The following is a 16,073-nucleotide window of genomic DNA, read 5'->3' as shown; positions in this document are numbered from 1 at the left end:
CTGAAAACCGAACTTTGAAAGAGCTTGTTGCACCTAATTTGAATCAACAACCCTTATGCATAACCTTACCAACTTTAGATGCTAATGCTCCTTTTGAATTAAAATCTGGACCGGTACATCTCTTGCTCACTTTTCATGGTCTTGCAAGTGAGGATCCTCACAAGCATTTGAAGGAGCTTCATGTGATATGCACGAGTATGAAACCCACGGGGGTGACTGAAGAACAAATTAAATTAAGAGCCTTTCCGTTTTCTTTGAAGGATTCGGCTAAGGATTGGCTCTATTATCTACCCTCCAGGAGTATTACCACATGGAATGAGATGAAGAGGCTATTTTTGGAGAAATATTTCCCAGCTTCAAGGATGACCAATATTAGAAAAGAAATTTGTGGTGTAAGGCAGTACAACGGGAAGTCCTTACATGAATACTAGGAACGTTTCAAGAAATTATGTGCAAGCTGCCCCCATCATCAATTCAGCGAGCAGCTACTCATCTAGTATTTCTATGAGGGTCTCCAACCCACTGATAGGAGCATGATTGATGCTTCTAGTGGAGGAGCTTTGGACAAAACTCCCGAGGCTGCGAGAAACTTGATTGCAAATATGGTGGCAAATTCTCAACAATTCGGCTCTAGGCTTGACCCTCCATCAAAGCGTGTTAATGAGGTAAATCTCTCTTCCCTTGAACAACAAATTGCGAGTCTAACTTCCCTTGTTCGTCAAATGGCTGCAGGTAATATGCAAACGGTGAAGGCTTGTGGGATTTGTTCGATAGTAGGGCATCCAACCGATATGTGCCCAACACTTCAAGAAGAGCCCATTGAGTAAGTGAATGTGGCAGGTGGTTTTCTAGGGCAATCGCAAAGAAAGTATGATCCCTATTTGAGCATATATAATCTGGGATGGAGGGATCATCCCAATCTCAGCTATGGGAACCCATAAAACCGCCCGACTTTCTAGCAATATCAGCCGCAACCCCTAGACAATAACCAGCCCAAACTTCCAATTCTGGTATGCCTTTAAAGGATATTGTTAAATCTCTTGCCACTAACACTTTGCAATTTCAGCAGGAGACGAGGGCCAATATCCAACATTTGGACAATCAGATGGGCCAGATGGCAACCACAATTAGTCGGTTAGAGGCATAGAGTTCGGGGAAATTACCCTCTCAAACGGTTGTGAATCCAAAGGAAAATGTAAGTGCAATCGTTTTGAGAAGTGGTAAGGAGGTTGAGACTCCAGCAAAGGCAGCCCCTGCATCATCAAAGCAAGAAAAGGAGAAAGACATCATTCCCAATGACAATGAAGTACACAAGTGTAAATTTCCACCTCTTTCTAATTATAAACCGGTGCCTACTTTTCCTCATGCTTTGGCAGAATTTAGAAAAGATGAGCAGTTTAAAGATTTTTATGAAACTTTTTGTAGATGCAAGGTAAATATTCCCCTATTAGATGCTATTAAACAAGTACGTCATTATGCTAAATTTCAAAAAGAATTGTGTACACATAAGAGGAAACAGAAACTGAAAGGATATGAGAAGGTGAGAGTAGGGGAGAATGTTTCTGCAGTTATTCAAAGAAAACTCCCTGCAAAGTGCAAAGATCCAGGTATGTTCACTATCCCTTGCACAATAGGTAACAATAGAATTGAGAAAGCCATGTTAGACTTAGGAGTTTCTATCAATGCCATGTCATATTCTATATATGCTACTTTGAAACTTGGACCTATGAATAAAACTGGTGTTGTGATTCAATTAGTTGATAGATCTAATGCCTATCCTAAGGGTGTAGTTGAGGATGTTCTTGTGAAAATTAATGATTTGGTTTTCCCTACTGATTTCTATGTGCTTGATATGGATAATAGTAATCAAACCACTCCTATTCTACTAGGGAGACCATTCTTAAAGACATCCAAGACTAAGATAGATGCTCATAGTGGAACACTCGCCCTAGAATTTGATGGTAAAATTGTTAAGTTTAATATTTATGATGCCATGAGATTTCCTAGTGATGATAATCATGTTTATTTTATAGATATGATTGATTCTCTAGCACAGGAAGTTTTTGAATTTGATGGGAAATATGGAAAGGAAATTTCCATTAGTAAGCATCCTGAGAAAGAGGAGTTAACCTTGAGTTCTAATTTGTAGGAGACTGTTGCAGCATTGAATGATTCTCCAGAGTTACAATAGTCAGGTAACGCTCCTTATATTGTGTTGCCAATTTCCACAGGAGACCTTTAGCCTCTGTTTTGCAAGCCCCTATTCCAGATTTGGACCCACCCATGATGGATGAAAGGGGAGAACATCGGAAGTTGCAACTACAAGAGTTAGAGGAGATTCGGAATGATGCCTATGAGACTGCAAGAATTTACAAGGAAAAGACAAAGGCTTTTCATGCTAAAATGTGTTAGACAGTTTTGTATGCCCTTAGCTTCAATCAAAATTGATGTAATTTATGAGTTTATTGTAAATGATTAAAAGTACATATTTGATTCATGTTCCCTTGGTAAGTTTCTGTGTATTACCCTTAAACTGGACACTTATTGAGACTCGTGTTAGTTTTGAATGTTCACAGCCAGTGGGTCGGTCTAGGGAGACCTGACAAGGCTGACACTGTGGTGCCACCAAGTCGGTTGGGGTGGCTTGTCTCAGCTACCGGGGTGAGACCCTAGGCACATACAGTGTGGGATTAATTAAATCTTTGAACTGGACCAGATTTCCAGTATTGCCCTGGACCTTGGAGATTGATGGGCAAAACTGGAAAGTTACACCCGACCCCTAGACTCGATTATGATACTGCACTAGGTGTCGGATCGGGCTATCTTTGATGTATCAATCAGTGAGATCCTTAGTGGGGGTCAAAACCTGGGTATGTTGGGACAATCTGAGAATTCATCTGAGTGGGTGATCATAGTGACAGGGTCAGCCCCTTTGTCGGACAAAGGTAATGATCGGGGATGCACTCTCACTGTTGGAAACCAAGACTACCGGCAGCCGATTTCAACCGTTGAAATTTGTTTTGCAAAATATATTTTATATGAGATATAAAAGTATATATATATTATGGTTTCTAAAATGTTTGCAAAAGGGTTTTAATTCCCGGGATCCATATAATTGGAGAGTGCAGCACTGTTCCTTGCAGCCGAGGGAGAGGTCCTCTCTTGTCGGGCAGTGTATGATCATTATGGGTTGAGAGGTTAAGTGTAAGACCATTGAGGATAATACCCGATGGGCTAATCTTGCATCTGCCCACAGTCCCTGGGTGTTACAAGGTGGCTTGGCCCAGGGACCACTTAGGGTAAGTGTTGGACCCATAGAGCCCATTTGATGGGTTTCAGGGGGTGCACTGTCTTTAACAGTGTATTTGACCAGGCCTTGTAACAAAGGCTGGGCTGAACCCATGTGGCTGATGTGTAGATCAATGCTAGGGTCCGACGCCATACAAGGAAGCCCAACTGGGCAGCAGTTAGGAAGGTTAAGTGAGCACATAAGCTTGATGGGCCTAAAGCCCATTTTGAACTGGGCTATTAATTTAGTTAATTAAAGGGGCGAATTCTGAGATGGATTGGCAGTTAGGATAGGGTCTTAATCGTATCCAATCAGAGAGTCCAGATCTGAATGTGATTCAAATCTAGAAACCTCCTAATAAGATTAGGATAAAGCTAATCTAATCTGCAGATAAGATAAGGGTTTATCCTTATCATTAGAAGAGAAGGCTGATCCAAATATGATTTGGATAAGCACCTCCTAATGGGATTAGGAGCTGATCTTTTCAAGTTAACAAAAGGAAGGAGGGGGCGGCAGCCTAGAGAGAGAGACCAAGAAACACATCAGATCATCTTTAGTGCTGAAATCAAGAAGAGAGAATTCTGCACCCTGCGAATACTCTCTTGCCGCCTCCCTGCTCTTGCCGCCCTGTTTGCCAGTTCGATCTCCAGCTATGGGAGAAGTCAAGATTGGATCTTGACATCAATTCTTTGAGAAAGGATTGAAAAGGAAGCTGTACTCATGTTCCATCCTGCTGTTTCTTGCGAAGGACAGAGTTCTTGGGGAAGAACACTGCTGATTCTGCTCCATCCTGCACTGCGCCATCTTCAGTGGTAGCAGTCTTTGGATCCTTCCTTGGGCGTGAACACCTTCGTTGGGAGATATTGCTTCTCCATATCAGGTATCATTCTCTCCCATTCCTTTTGGTTCAGATCTGGTTCAGTTTAAGGTTCAAGATTTATCCTTGAAAATATGATTTTCTAAATAGGGAATGTGATTCCTAGTTGAAGGGAGAGAAAAAATTTTGAAATTCGCCCCTTATTCCATAATCTTTGGGTGTCCATGTGATGGATCTCTCAACCCTTCAGTGGTATCAGAGCCACAGGTTCAAATCTTGAACCATTCTGTTTCAGATCTGAACCTGCGCAATTAGGGAGAAGGCGTTCTACCCAATTTGCGCAGATTTGGTTTTGGGAAATTTGTTCCCAAAACAGTTGGGCAAATAATCTGAAATTAATTTTAAATAAATTTGATTATTATTTAGAATTGTTCTTTATAATTTTCTTGATTTATGGGCTGTTCGTACAAGAGGAGATCGAATTCTTGGTTTGCGTAGGGAACCTGCGACTTTGCAATTCTTGATTTATTTTGGGTCTGTAAATAATTTTTTTTATTTTCTAGACTCAATGTATAGGTATTCGATCTGATGTAATTATTAATAGAAATAGGATTTCTATTTATTTTATTTTGGATCGAAGATGGCGGCGCAGAGAAGGAGATTTCGCAGATAAGAGAAATGCTATCTGCGATTTACAGTTTGTGAAACTGCATTCTATGATCTAACCTCTGTTTTGCAGGAAGGATTGTGCGAACAACCCTGTTTGACTGATTCTTGTTTTTCCTTTTATCAGTATTTAATTTCAGATTATTTTCTTGAATTAAGGATTTAATTAAAGATCAAACACTAGACCCATTCGAACCAAGATTGGTTCAAAACAGTTTGGACCAATTCTAGGGTTTAATCAAGGCTGAAAGTCAGCCTTAATTTCCCACTAATGGGCCTAAGGATTGATATTTAATTAAATGGTTAATTCGGCCCAGCCTGTAAAGGCCCAGTTTTAAATAGTTAAAACTGCAAAAGCCCATTTTAAAGGATAAAGCTATATGGGCCGAACTGGGTAACCCTAATTCAGCCCATATACCTAGATAATATTAATGGTTAATATTATGGAATTTTAACGGGCTTCCAACGGGCCTTATAGATAATTAATTGATTGGATCAATTTATCCCTGCATGTGATGTATGGATGTGTGATGTGCTGCGTACATGGGCCATAAGTACTTGGCCCATGCTCATTCGGCAATGGCTCTTGCGCACACCATGGCTGAATGCACATCATTGCCATGGTGTCCCTTTGGGTCATTGGATGACTTTCCTCAGTGGTGGGCCCCACACCTCATCAAGAGGTTGCGTGCGGAACCCTAGCCGATTTAAGGCCCACCAAAATCTGGCTTTATGAAAGTCAGTGGGAGCCACTTTGGTTTGACCTAAATCAAACTAGGGCGTAATTTTGTTCCCTCCAGCTAATATGAGTGCGTGTGATAGGGAGATTCATATGATGAACTCTCTAAAGGCCTTCCATCATTAGCATGAGGATGGGTCCTTCAGTAATGAGGAAACGCACCAGAAAATGGGCTATCCATTTGCTGTTGGGCTTGTCTGAGTGTTTCATAAGATGATAGGGGCGTCATAGACCGATGTGGGAGGGGCTTCACCAGAAAATGGGAACTCTCTCACGGTACCTTGGCGTTCATGAATATGATGGGTAAGCACTCACTGGACAGAAAGGTTTACCTGAAAATGGCTCTGAACCTTGTCTGACAGAGGCCAAAGGGAAAACTCATATGATGAGTGGATGTGATCCTTCACAGAAAGGTGGTGGGGTTATGCAGCTGAAACAGTTGGCTCCATGCACCCTATGTGATTTCCCACATTTCCAAAGACAACCCGTAGTCTCCGTCACAGAGAGAGGAGGGAAATCTCAGAGACGAATAAATGGAAATGGATCGTAGATTAAAATCCATATCTATGAAATGAACATGAATCAAATTAGGTTGTGGACTGATGTTTGCTCTTTTATCAGAAAATGGCAAATGGATCTTTTGCAAAACTACTTGATGACAACAAGTTGAAGGGCCCAAACTATGCTGATTGGTACAGGAACCTTATGCTGGTCCTAGCTTCCGAAAAGTTGGACAAAGTGGCAAAGAATCCTGCCCCGGAGCGTCCGGGTGATAGGGCTTTTGAGGCCCGAAGGAGAGACTATCAAGAATGGGAAGAGAAAAACTCCCTTGCCCGGTGTTACATCATTGCCTCCTTAGACAACCCAATACAGAGGCAGTTCTATCAGATCGAACTTGCTAAAGACATATTGGATAGTCTCAAGACAATGTATGAAGAGCAGAATCGTTCTACTCGACAAAAGGTCTTGAAACAGTTCATGACCGCACAAATGTCCAAGGGTCAACAAGTTCACGACCATTGTCTTCGGATGATGGGATACATCAACGAACTGGAGGCTCTTGGATCTGGGCTGGACCTTGCTACCCAGATAGATGCTATCCTTAACTCTTTGCCTCATTCCTTTAATCCGTTCATCATGAACTATAACATGAACAAGCTGAATGTCAGCTTACAAGAGCTCAGCAATATGTTGCAAAGAGCTGAGGAACTGATTAGAAAGGATGAGCCTGTAGCCATGCTTGTTGAAGCTGGCAAGACAGGCAAGAGAAAGAGGAAGGCAAAGAAGCCTCAGAAGAAAGCCACTAAGAGCAAGAAGGAGAAGAAAGACAAAGCATCAGATGCCTGTCACTTCTGCAAGAAGACCGGCCACTGGAAAAGGAATTGTCCTGCCTACCTGGAATCCAAGAAAGGTAACTTCGAAACTTGTGTTATAGAAACCAATTTGTTGGTAGCTTCTGCTTCCTGGTGTATTGACTCCGGGGCTTTGACTCATGCTTGTAACTCACTGCAGGGGTTCAAAGTAAGCAGAAGGCTGAGTGAAGGAGAAGTCACACTCTTCTTGGGGACTACTGCAACTGTTGCATCCGCGGCCATAGGAACAGTGGAATTAATTTTTAGAGAAGGAATAATTGTACTGAAAGACTGTCTTTATGTACAAAATTTAAGGAGAAATTTGTTTTCTGTCTCAAAACTGTGTGCAGATGGTTATTCTGTCTTCTTTAGTAATATGATTACTGTTAAAAGAAACAACAGATTCATCGCATACGGGGAATTGGAGAACGGTCTCTATGTTCTACATCCTTCTCTAGAAACTAACATAACCGAAACTACGTCGGCTGAAATCCCTAAGAAGAGAGCTCGTGATACAGTTAATCCCACGTGTCTGTGGCATTATCGACTTGGCCACATCGGTGTTGACCGAATCACAAGGTTGGTAAAGGATGGTCCTTTGGATTTTCTAACGGTAGAAGATCTTCCCACTTGTGAGCCTTGCCTACAAGGCAAGATGACAAAACGACCATTTAACGGTAAGCCTGAAAGATGTACGGGCACACTTGACCTAATACATACTGATGTATGTGGTCCCCTGAGTGTTAGGACACAAAATCAACACGTGTATTTCATCACCTTCACAGATGATTTTTCACGATACGGTTACGTGTACCTAATTAGACACAAGTCTGAATCCTTTGAAAAGTTCAAAGAGTTTAGACAAGAGGTCGAGAAACAGTTAGGGAGAGAAATTAAGGCCCTTCAATCAGATCGAGGTGGCGAGTATCTCTCTGACGAATTCAGGGACTACTTAAAGGACAATGGGATAGTATCACAATTAGCTCCTCCTGCTACACCACAACTTAACGGTGTTTCGGAGAGGAGGAATAGGACCTTATTGGATATGGTCCGGTCGCTTCTCATACACTCAAAGTTACCCACATCCTTTTGGGGTTACGCATTAGAGACTGCGATTTATGTGCTGAATCGGGTTCCAACCAAATCGGTTCCGAATACTCCATATGGACTTTGGACCAGAAAGAAACCAAGTGTCAGACACTTGAAGATTTGGGGTTGTCCAGCACACGTTAAGAGAACGAGTGCAGACAAGTTGGAATCCAAGACCAGCCGTTGCCTATTTGTAGGCTACCCAAAAGGCTCTGTAGGTTACCTATTCTATGACCCAAGTGAGCAGAAAGTGTTCTGTAGTCGTAATGCGCAATTCTTGGAAACCGACTATATCCTGGACACCCATCGTCAGGAAGTTGTTCTTGGTGAGGAGAGCTCAGGAGTAGTGGGAGATGTCCCCCAAGTTCCAGGTAATGACCAACCTAGAAGATCCACTCGGGTATCCAGGCCATCAGTCCGTTATGGTTATGACCAGGATAGTTACCTGGTGGAAACCTTGACTAGTGAGGAGGATCCCGTGACTTACACGGAAGCTATGTTGGACATAGATTCCCAGAAGTGGGTGGAGGCCATGAGAGCAGAGATGGACTCAATGGAGACCAATGGAGTCTGGACTCTAGTAAATCCGCCCTCCGGGGTAAAAGCAATCGGTTGCAAATGGATTTACAAGAGGAAGAAGGGCCCTGATGGTAAGGTTGAGACCTTCAAGGCTAGTCTGGTGGCGAAAGGGTACACTCAGAAAGAGGGCATCGATTATGAGGAAACCTTTTCACCTGTGGCCATGCTTAAATCCATTAGGATCCTGCTAGCTGTAGCAGCATACCATGATTATGAGATTTGGCAAATGGATGCCAAAACTGCATTCCTGAATGGAGATCTTACTGAAGATATCTATATGCAGCAGCCGCAAGGCTTCATTGCTGCAAGTCAGGAAAACATGGTATGTAAACTTAATAGATCCATTTATGGACTTAAGCAAGCTTCTAGAAGTTGGAACATCCATTTTGACTCTGCCGTCAAATCATTTGACTTCGAGCAGAATCCGGATGAACCCTGTGTCTACAGGAAGTATAATGGAGATTAGGTTACCTTCTTGGTTCTGTATGTAGATGACATTCTACTCATTGGGAATGATGTGGGTATGTTAACTACGGTGAAAGTATGGTTATCATAGCAATTCTCCATGAAAGATCTTGGAGAAGCCTCCTATATACTGGGTCTTCGACTCTATAGAGATAGATCGAAGCGGATAATAGGATTACCCCAATCTGCCTACATTGACAAAATAGTCAAAAGATACAGCATGGAAAACTCAAAGAAAGGAAATGTTCCTTTCAGGCACGGAGTCACTCTCTCCAAGAAGATGTCTCCCAAGACTTCTGAGGAGATTGATGGCATGAAAGACGTTCCCTATGCCTCTGCCGTAGGGAGCATCATGTATGCCATGCTGTGCACTCGTCCTGACATAGCTCAGGCAGTGAGTGTAGTAAGCAGATTTCAGGCCAACCCAAGGCAGGAGCATTGGACTGCTGTGAAAAACATACTTAAGTACTTTCGAAGGACAAAAGAGTTTTGTCTAGTATTCGACGGTATCTCACTACAGATCCAAGGGTATACAGATGCCGATTTCCAGTCAGACCCAGATGATAGAAAGTCTACATCTGGATATATTTTCACAATAGGATCGTGTGTTGTTTCCTGAGTGTCAGCAAACAGGGGTCCTAAGTTGCAAATTAATAGTCCACAACCCAAGCCGAGCGCATTTCCATAAGTGATGCTGCCTTATGAATGAAGGTGTTCATTCATGAATTTGGAATTCAGCACATCACCCATTCCATTGTTGTATGACAACACTGGACCTACGGGAGGATGATAGCAAGAGGTAGCATCAGCGGAGAATGTGGTAGACCCATTGACTAAGCCACTGACACAGAAAGTGTTTGAGAAACATGTGGAAAGCATGGGACTCCGGCTAGTACCTGATTGGACCTAAGTGCAAGTGGGAGCTGTTAGACAGTTTTGTATGCCCTTAGCTTCAATCAAAATTGATGTACTTTATGAGTTTATTGTAAATGATTAAAAGTACATATTTGATTCATGTTCCCTTGGTATGTTTCTGTGTATTACCCTTAAACTGGACACTTATTGAGACTCGTGTTAGTTTTGAATGTTCACAGCTAGTGGGTCGGTCTGGGGAGACCTATCCTGACAAGGCTGACACTATGGTGCCACCAAGTCGGTTGGGGTGGCTTGTCTCAGCTACCGGGGTGAGACCCTAGGCACATACAGTGTGGGATTAATTGAATCTTTGAATTGGACCAGATTTCCAGTATTGCCCTGGACCTTGGAGATTGATGGGCAAAACTAGAAAGTTACACCCGACCCCTAGACTCGATTATGATACTGCACTAGGTGTCGGATCGGACTGTCTTTGATGTACCAATCAGTGAGATCCTTAGCGGGGGTCAAAACCTGGGTATGTTGGGACAATCCGAGAATTCATCTGAGTGGGTGATCATAGTGACAGGATCAGCCCCTTTGTCGGACAAAGGTAATGATCGGGGATGCACTCTCACTGTTGGAAACCAAGACTGCCGGCAGCCGATTTCAACCGTTGAAATTTGTTTTGCAAAATATATTTTATATGAGATATAAAAGTATATATATTATGGTTTCTAAAATGTTTGCAAAAGGGTTTTAATTCCTGGGATCCATATAAGTGGAGAGTGCAGCACTGTTCCTTGCAGCCGAGGGAGAGGTCCTCTCTTGTCGGGCAGTGTATGATCATTATGGGTTGAGAGGTTAAGTGTAAGACCATTGAGGATAATACCTGATGGGCTAATCTTGCATCTGCCCACAGTCCCTGAGTGTTACAAGGTGGCTTGGCCCAGGGACCACTTAGGGTAAGTGTTGGGCCCATAGAGCCCATTTGATGGGTTTCAGGGGGTGCACTGTCTTTAACAGTGTATTCGACCAGGCCTTGTAACAAAGGCTGGGCTGAACCCATGTGGCTGATGTGTAGATCAATGCTAGGGTCCCACGCCATACAAGGAAGCCCAACTGGGCAGCAGTTAGGAAGGTTAAGTGAGCACATAAGCTTGATGGGCCTAAAGTCCATTTTGAACTGGGCTATTAATTTAGTTAATTAAAGGGGCAAATTCTGAGATGGATTGGAAGTTAGGATAGGGTCTTAATCGTATCCAATCAGAGAGTCCAGATCTAAATCACATTCAGATCTAGAAACCTCCTAATAAGATTAGGATAAAGCTAATCTAATCTGCAGATAAGATAAGGGTTTATCCTTATCATTAGAAGAGAAGGCTGATCCAAATATGATTTGGATAAGCACCTCCTAATGGGATTAGGAGCTGATCTTTTCAAGTTAACAAAAGGAAGGAGGGGGCGGCAGCCTAGAGAGAGAGACCAAGAAACACATCAGATCCTCTTTAGTGCTGAAATCAAGAAGAGAGAATTCTGCACCCTGCGAATACTCTCTTGCCGCCTCCCTGCTCTTGCCGCCTTGTTTGCCAGTTTGATCTCCAGCTGTGGGAGAAGTCAAGATTGGATCTTGACATCAATTCTTTGAGAAATGATTGAAAAGGAAGCTGTACTCACGTTCCATCCTGCTGTTTCTTGCGAAGGACAGAGTTCTTGGGGAAGAACACTGCTGATTCTGCTCCATCCTGCACTGCGCCATCTTCAGTAGGAGCAGTCTTTGGATCCTTCCTTGGGCGTGAACACCTTTGTTGGGAGATATTGCTTCTCCATATCAGGTATCATTCTCTCCCATTCCTTTTGGTTCAGATCTGGTTCAGTTTAAGGTTCAAGATTTATCCTTGAAAATATGATTTTCTAAATAGGGAATGTGATTCCCAGTTGAAGGGCGAGAAAAATTTTTGAAATTCGCCCCTTATTCCGCAATCTTTGGGCATCCATGTGATGGATCTCTCAACCCTTCAAAATGATCTCTAGGAAAGAGTATAAAGTTGGTCAAAAAGTTCTTTACCATTCATGGCTTCGTCTATTTCCAGGTAAGTTGCATTCTCATTGGATTGGACCCTTTGTTGTTACTAATGTTTTTCCTCATGGTGCAATTGAAATTCAAAGTCTAGCAATTTCCAAAGCATTCAAGTGAATGGCCATAGACTCAAACATTTCTATGAAGGCTTTTAAGTAGAGAATGTGGAACAATTAGATCTTGAGGATCCGGTTTATGCTGATTAAAAAAAAAGGGGAGTTTGTTTTTTTTTCTTTTTTTTCCTATTTTTGCATTTATGTTTTAGTTATTTCTGCCCTTTCTTTGCATTTCACCTTACATTGGGGGCAATGTAAGTTTTAAGTGTGGGGGAGGGGATTTAGGTTGCATTTTAAATTTTGATTTAGATTGTGTTTTAATTCTGCATTTTTTTTTTGAAAAAAAAATATAGTTTTGCTCTATGTTTTTGTTGTTTTCAATGATTTTATGTTGTGTATGCCATGAGCAAGATTAAATTAAGCTTGAAAAACTCATAACATGATTGAATAAGTAATCTTCCAATTTAGAATTAATTAGTCTAGTTATTTTTCTTGAGAATGGTAGTGATTAAATCTAGTAGACAAAAGCTGGTGAGATTTTGAGCCTTTGAACTGACACATCCACATCAGTCCTACTATTTTCTTTCATGTGAGATATTCTTCCATGGATTTGTTTCTCTATAACTTGCCTTGATTCTCTTCAAGATCACATTGACACAAGCATGCATGAACATGATTAAGGCCTTTTTGTTATAAGCTACATAAACCAAATAACCTAACCTTTGATAAATTATCCTCTTTGTTGAACCCCTTTGAGCTTTATTGACCTTTGTTGTTCATTGTGAACCCATGTTACAAGCTTTAAACCTGAGAAAAAAATAATACCCTTACCCAAGCCGTAGACTTAGTGGAGCATTACTCATCATTATGATGTGCATAGATGTGCAATTTTCAAGTGTGGGGGTGTTTGGATTCATGGTATGGTTATGAATGGTGAAATGAAACATGTTTTCATTCTCAATTCGTGAGTTCCAATGATTGATATGATTTGAAAAAAACAGCAAAAAAAAAGAAAAAAAGAAAGAAAAAAGAAAAAAGAAAAAAAAAGTAAAGATGAAAGGAAGGAATGGAGGAAATTGCTTTAGATGTTACCAATTGTCCATGCCCCTCCTTAAATTCCAAGAAAAAGGGGCTGCTTATACATACAAAGGTGGAAGCTGTTGTGAAGGATTGTTCCCTGCTGCAAACAAAAAGGGTTCCTTTGAATGATCTCTTTTCCAATACAGGAGTTTTACATGCTTTAAATGCATTAAAGCAAAATTGAAGAAGTTGCTGAATGGAGTGGTTGGTTTTACATGTCTTATGCATTCGAGCTTTAGATGATTCAGTTTTACTCTACTAGTTTTGATGGCTTTTGAGCTACATTTCCAAATATTCCCCACTTTGATTCTAAGCCCCGTTAGAACCATTGAAAAGTCCATTTGATTCGTGTTATTTGAGCGAAACACATACCCTTCAAACATGAGAGTTGAGTGTTTATTTCCGTGAAGGTCTACGTATTTAGTTTATTCCATCTTCGAGTGGAAACGCTTACTAAGTAATTGAAATTTGTTAAGAATGTTTGTTCATGATGTGTTATGAGTATTGGAGAGCTTGGTTATTTTCTGTTGATGGCATTGTAACTTTGGTGTTTTTGGGAAAGTGAATTTGAGTTTTGCCCGAGGATGAGCAAAAGCTAAGTGTGGGGGGATTTGATAAAAATTCAAAATATCATATTTTTCCCTCTTAATGTTTAGTCTTTTATACTTATTTAGTGCCTAAATGGACTCATTATTCTTATATTTTGATTTAGGGTACAAATGGAGGCGTTAAATAAAAAACAAGGGCAATCGGGTAATTCTGGATAGTTTCGGCACTACGTCGTAATTTGAGCATAACTCTTTTATTATAACTCCGATTGAGATGATTCAAGATGCATTGGAATGATAAGGAAAAGCTCTACAACTTTCATGTTTTGAGTTTTGTTACAGACTAACGGAATCGAGGTTGAAATCGGGCGCAAAATAACTGCAACCGCACTGCTAACGTGCTAGAAACATTCCTTAGCCTGCAAGTTTTCATATGCGAAATCACCACTCTCCCACTTACGTTAGAACTTTGTTTTATCTTATCTTTGATATTTTTCTTGATAAGTCAGACTTGGAGACTGTTGTCTAGAGAAAATTTAGGAGATTTTGTAGGGTTCTCTTGGGGGAAGTAAAGAGAAAGAAAAGAAGAGGAAAATAAAAAAAGAAAACAATCAGACCTAGGGCTGCCGCACCTCTATTCTCTTCTCTTCTCTTATCTTTGATTTTTCTTGAGTTTTCACCATGACTATGCATGGATAAATTCTGATACTTGGTCGAAGGAAACAAAAGCCTCAGAATCAACAAAACTGTGAGATCTAATTTGATTTATGCTTTGAATATCGAATGTTATTCTATGTTTATGTTTATGATTGTTTCGTCTGATTGCTAGGAGGCCTACTAGTTTATTATTCGTTGCAATATACTGCTAGGTTAGATATCACATCCATAAATGTTTGATCCCTCTAATCTGTGAAGCAACTAGGGTTTAAACATTTGCTGCATCAGAAATTGTTAGATCTTAGTAAGAACACTCGGCTGAATTAAATGCAACTGCTTGTGCTTGTGTTGTTTAGTTTCATCAATCTATAATGCTTAAGGCTACTGCTGGATTAAATCTTTAATGCTTGTTTAGGGATTGTTCAGTAGTAAGGGTTAAGAGGATCGCTTGTTTTCTGATTATCTGTGATTAGGGGGATACAGGAAAATAATTCCTACGATGAATATTCAAAGTCTGAATTGATATATCTTTGCATCGATGACTAATAGTGAAATTCTGATGGTGGATGTTGATTTAGACCAAGACTCGCTCTTTTGATTAATTTCAGTACCTTGGTTTGCATTGCTTCTCATTTGGTTTTCTTTCTTTCTAATTCTAGTTTTCGTTACATACAAACCCCCCTCCATCTTTGTTCACGCAGCACAAAACTAGGCTAGATACTCTCTGTGGGAATGATCCTTACTCGCACTACTGCATTTGTTTTAGGAGTATAGGTTTTATTTTTGGAGGCCTACGATAGCACGCCAATAAGCTAAGATGATGATTTGAACTAAATTAGTCAAGCTATACCTCTGATCATAGACCCATTACATCCATTAGATTAAAGACATTCGAAAGTGCCAAACCACCAAATTCATCCCCAAATTCCCCTATTTGACATTTCATCAAATAAAGATTTTATTTTAGTAAATCTCATTGATCTGAACTTGTCAACCATAGATCTCAATTATCCCAACCCTATTTGAAAAATTAGACATCACCACTGTATTAAGAGACCCAAAACACCCTAGCACATCAAATTTCATATCCTAATTCATCTGTTTGATTGTTAAACTAGAAAGATACCATTTTGATGCACCAGACTAAATTGTCATGTCATCTATCCCAACCTAATAGTCCCAAAAAGCCCCAAAGCCCCAAGATATCCATACTTAAAACCAAGAAAAGACAAAATAACATTTAAAAGTTCATCAAATTTACATTTTCTACCCCTGACAGCCCCAAATACGAGACTGCCATGGCAGACACGCCCCAAGCTCCCATTGGATGTACAAAACCCATGAAAACCACCCCCAAATCAAAGAAAATGTTTTACCAAATAGAAAAGCTTTACTGAGCATCTATTCTTTGATGAATCTTTACTTATTTATGTGGAAAACCTCTATTGAATCCTAAACACTATAGCTGAACAAATTTAGACTTGATCCCCTCCATTTCTCTATAAATATTGATCTAATTCGAGCTCAAAAGGGGAGAGGAGGAAGGACACCTGAGGAAGGCTCCTAGAGAGAAAGGAGAAAACCAAAGAAGGAAGGTAATTGAGGGAGGTCCTTAGAGAGAAAGAGAGGAGAAAACCAGAAGATGAAGGAAACCTGAGGGAGGCCCCTAGAGAGCTGGAGAGAAAGGAGAAAACTAGAGGATGAGAAACCAAAAGAGGAAGGAAACCTAAAGAAGGCCCCTGGAGAGAAGCGAGCTTTCTTCTAGACCCTCCTATTCACCAAAAATTCAGAGGTACTCTGA

The 16,073-nt window shown here is 40.8% G+C and overlaps 1 non-coding gene across 1 annotated transcript; it reads right to left on the bottom strand.

The window, feature by feature from the left end:
- Window positions 1–368: 368 nt before the first annotated feature.
- LOC148877621 (small nucleolar RNA R71) lies at window positions 369–475 on the bottom strand. The gene has a single exon (XR_016106277.1). It is a non-coding gene; the product is annotated as a small nucleolar RNA R71 (small nucleolar RNA).
- Between the last annotated feature and the right edge of the window lie 15,598 nt (window positions 476–16,073).

This window comes from Nelumbo lutea, chromosome 1 (genome assembly GCF_056320005.1).
Source record: "Nelumbo lutea isolate HS-2025 chromosome 1, American lotus-T2T, whole genome shotgun sequence".
NCBI classification, from domain to species: domain Eukaryota; kingdom Viridiplantae; phylum Streptophyta; class Magnoliopsida; order Proteales; family Nelumbonaceae; genus Nelumbo; species Nelumbo lutea.
Note: the sequence above shows the minus strand (reverse complement) of the source record. Positions and strands in the feature narration are given on the sequence as shown.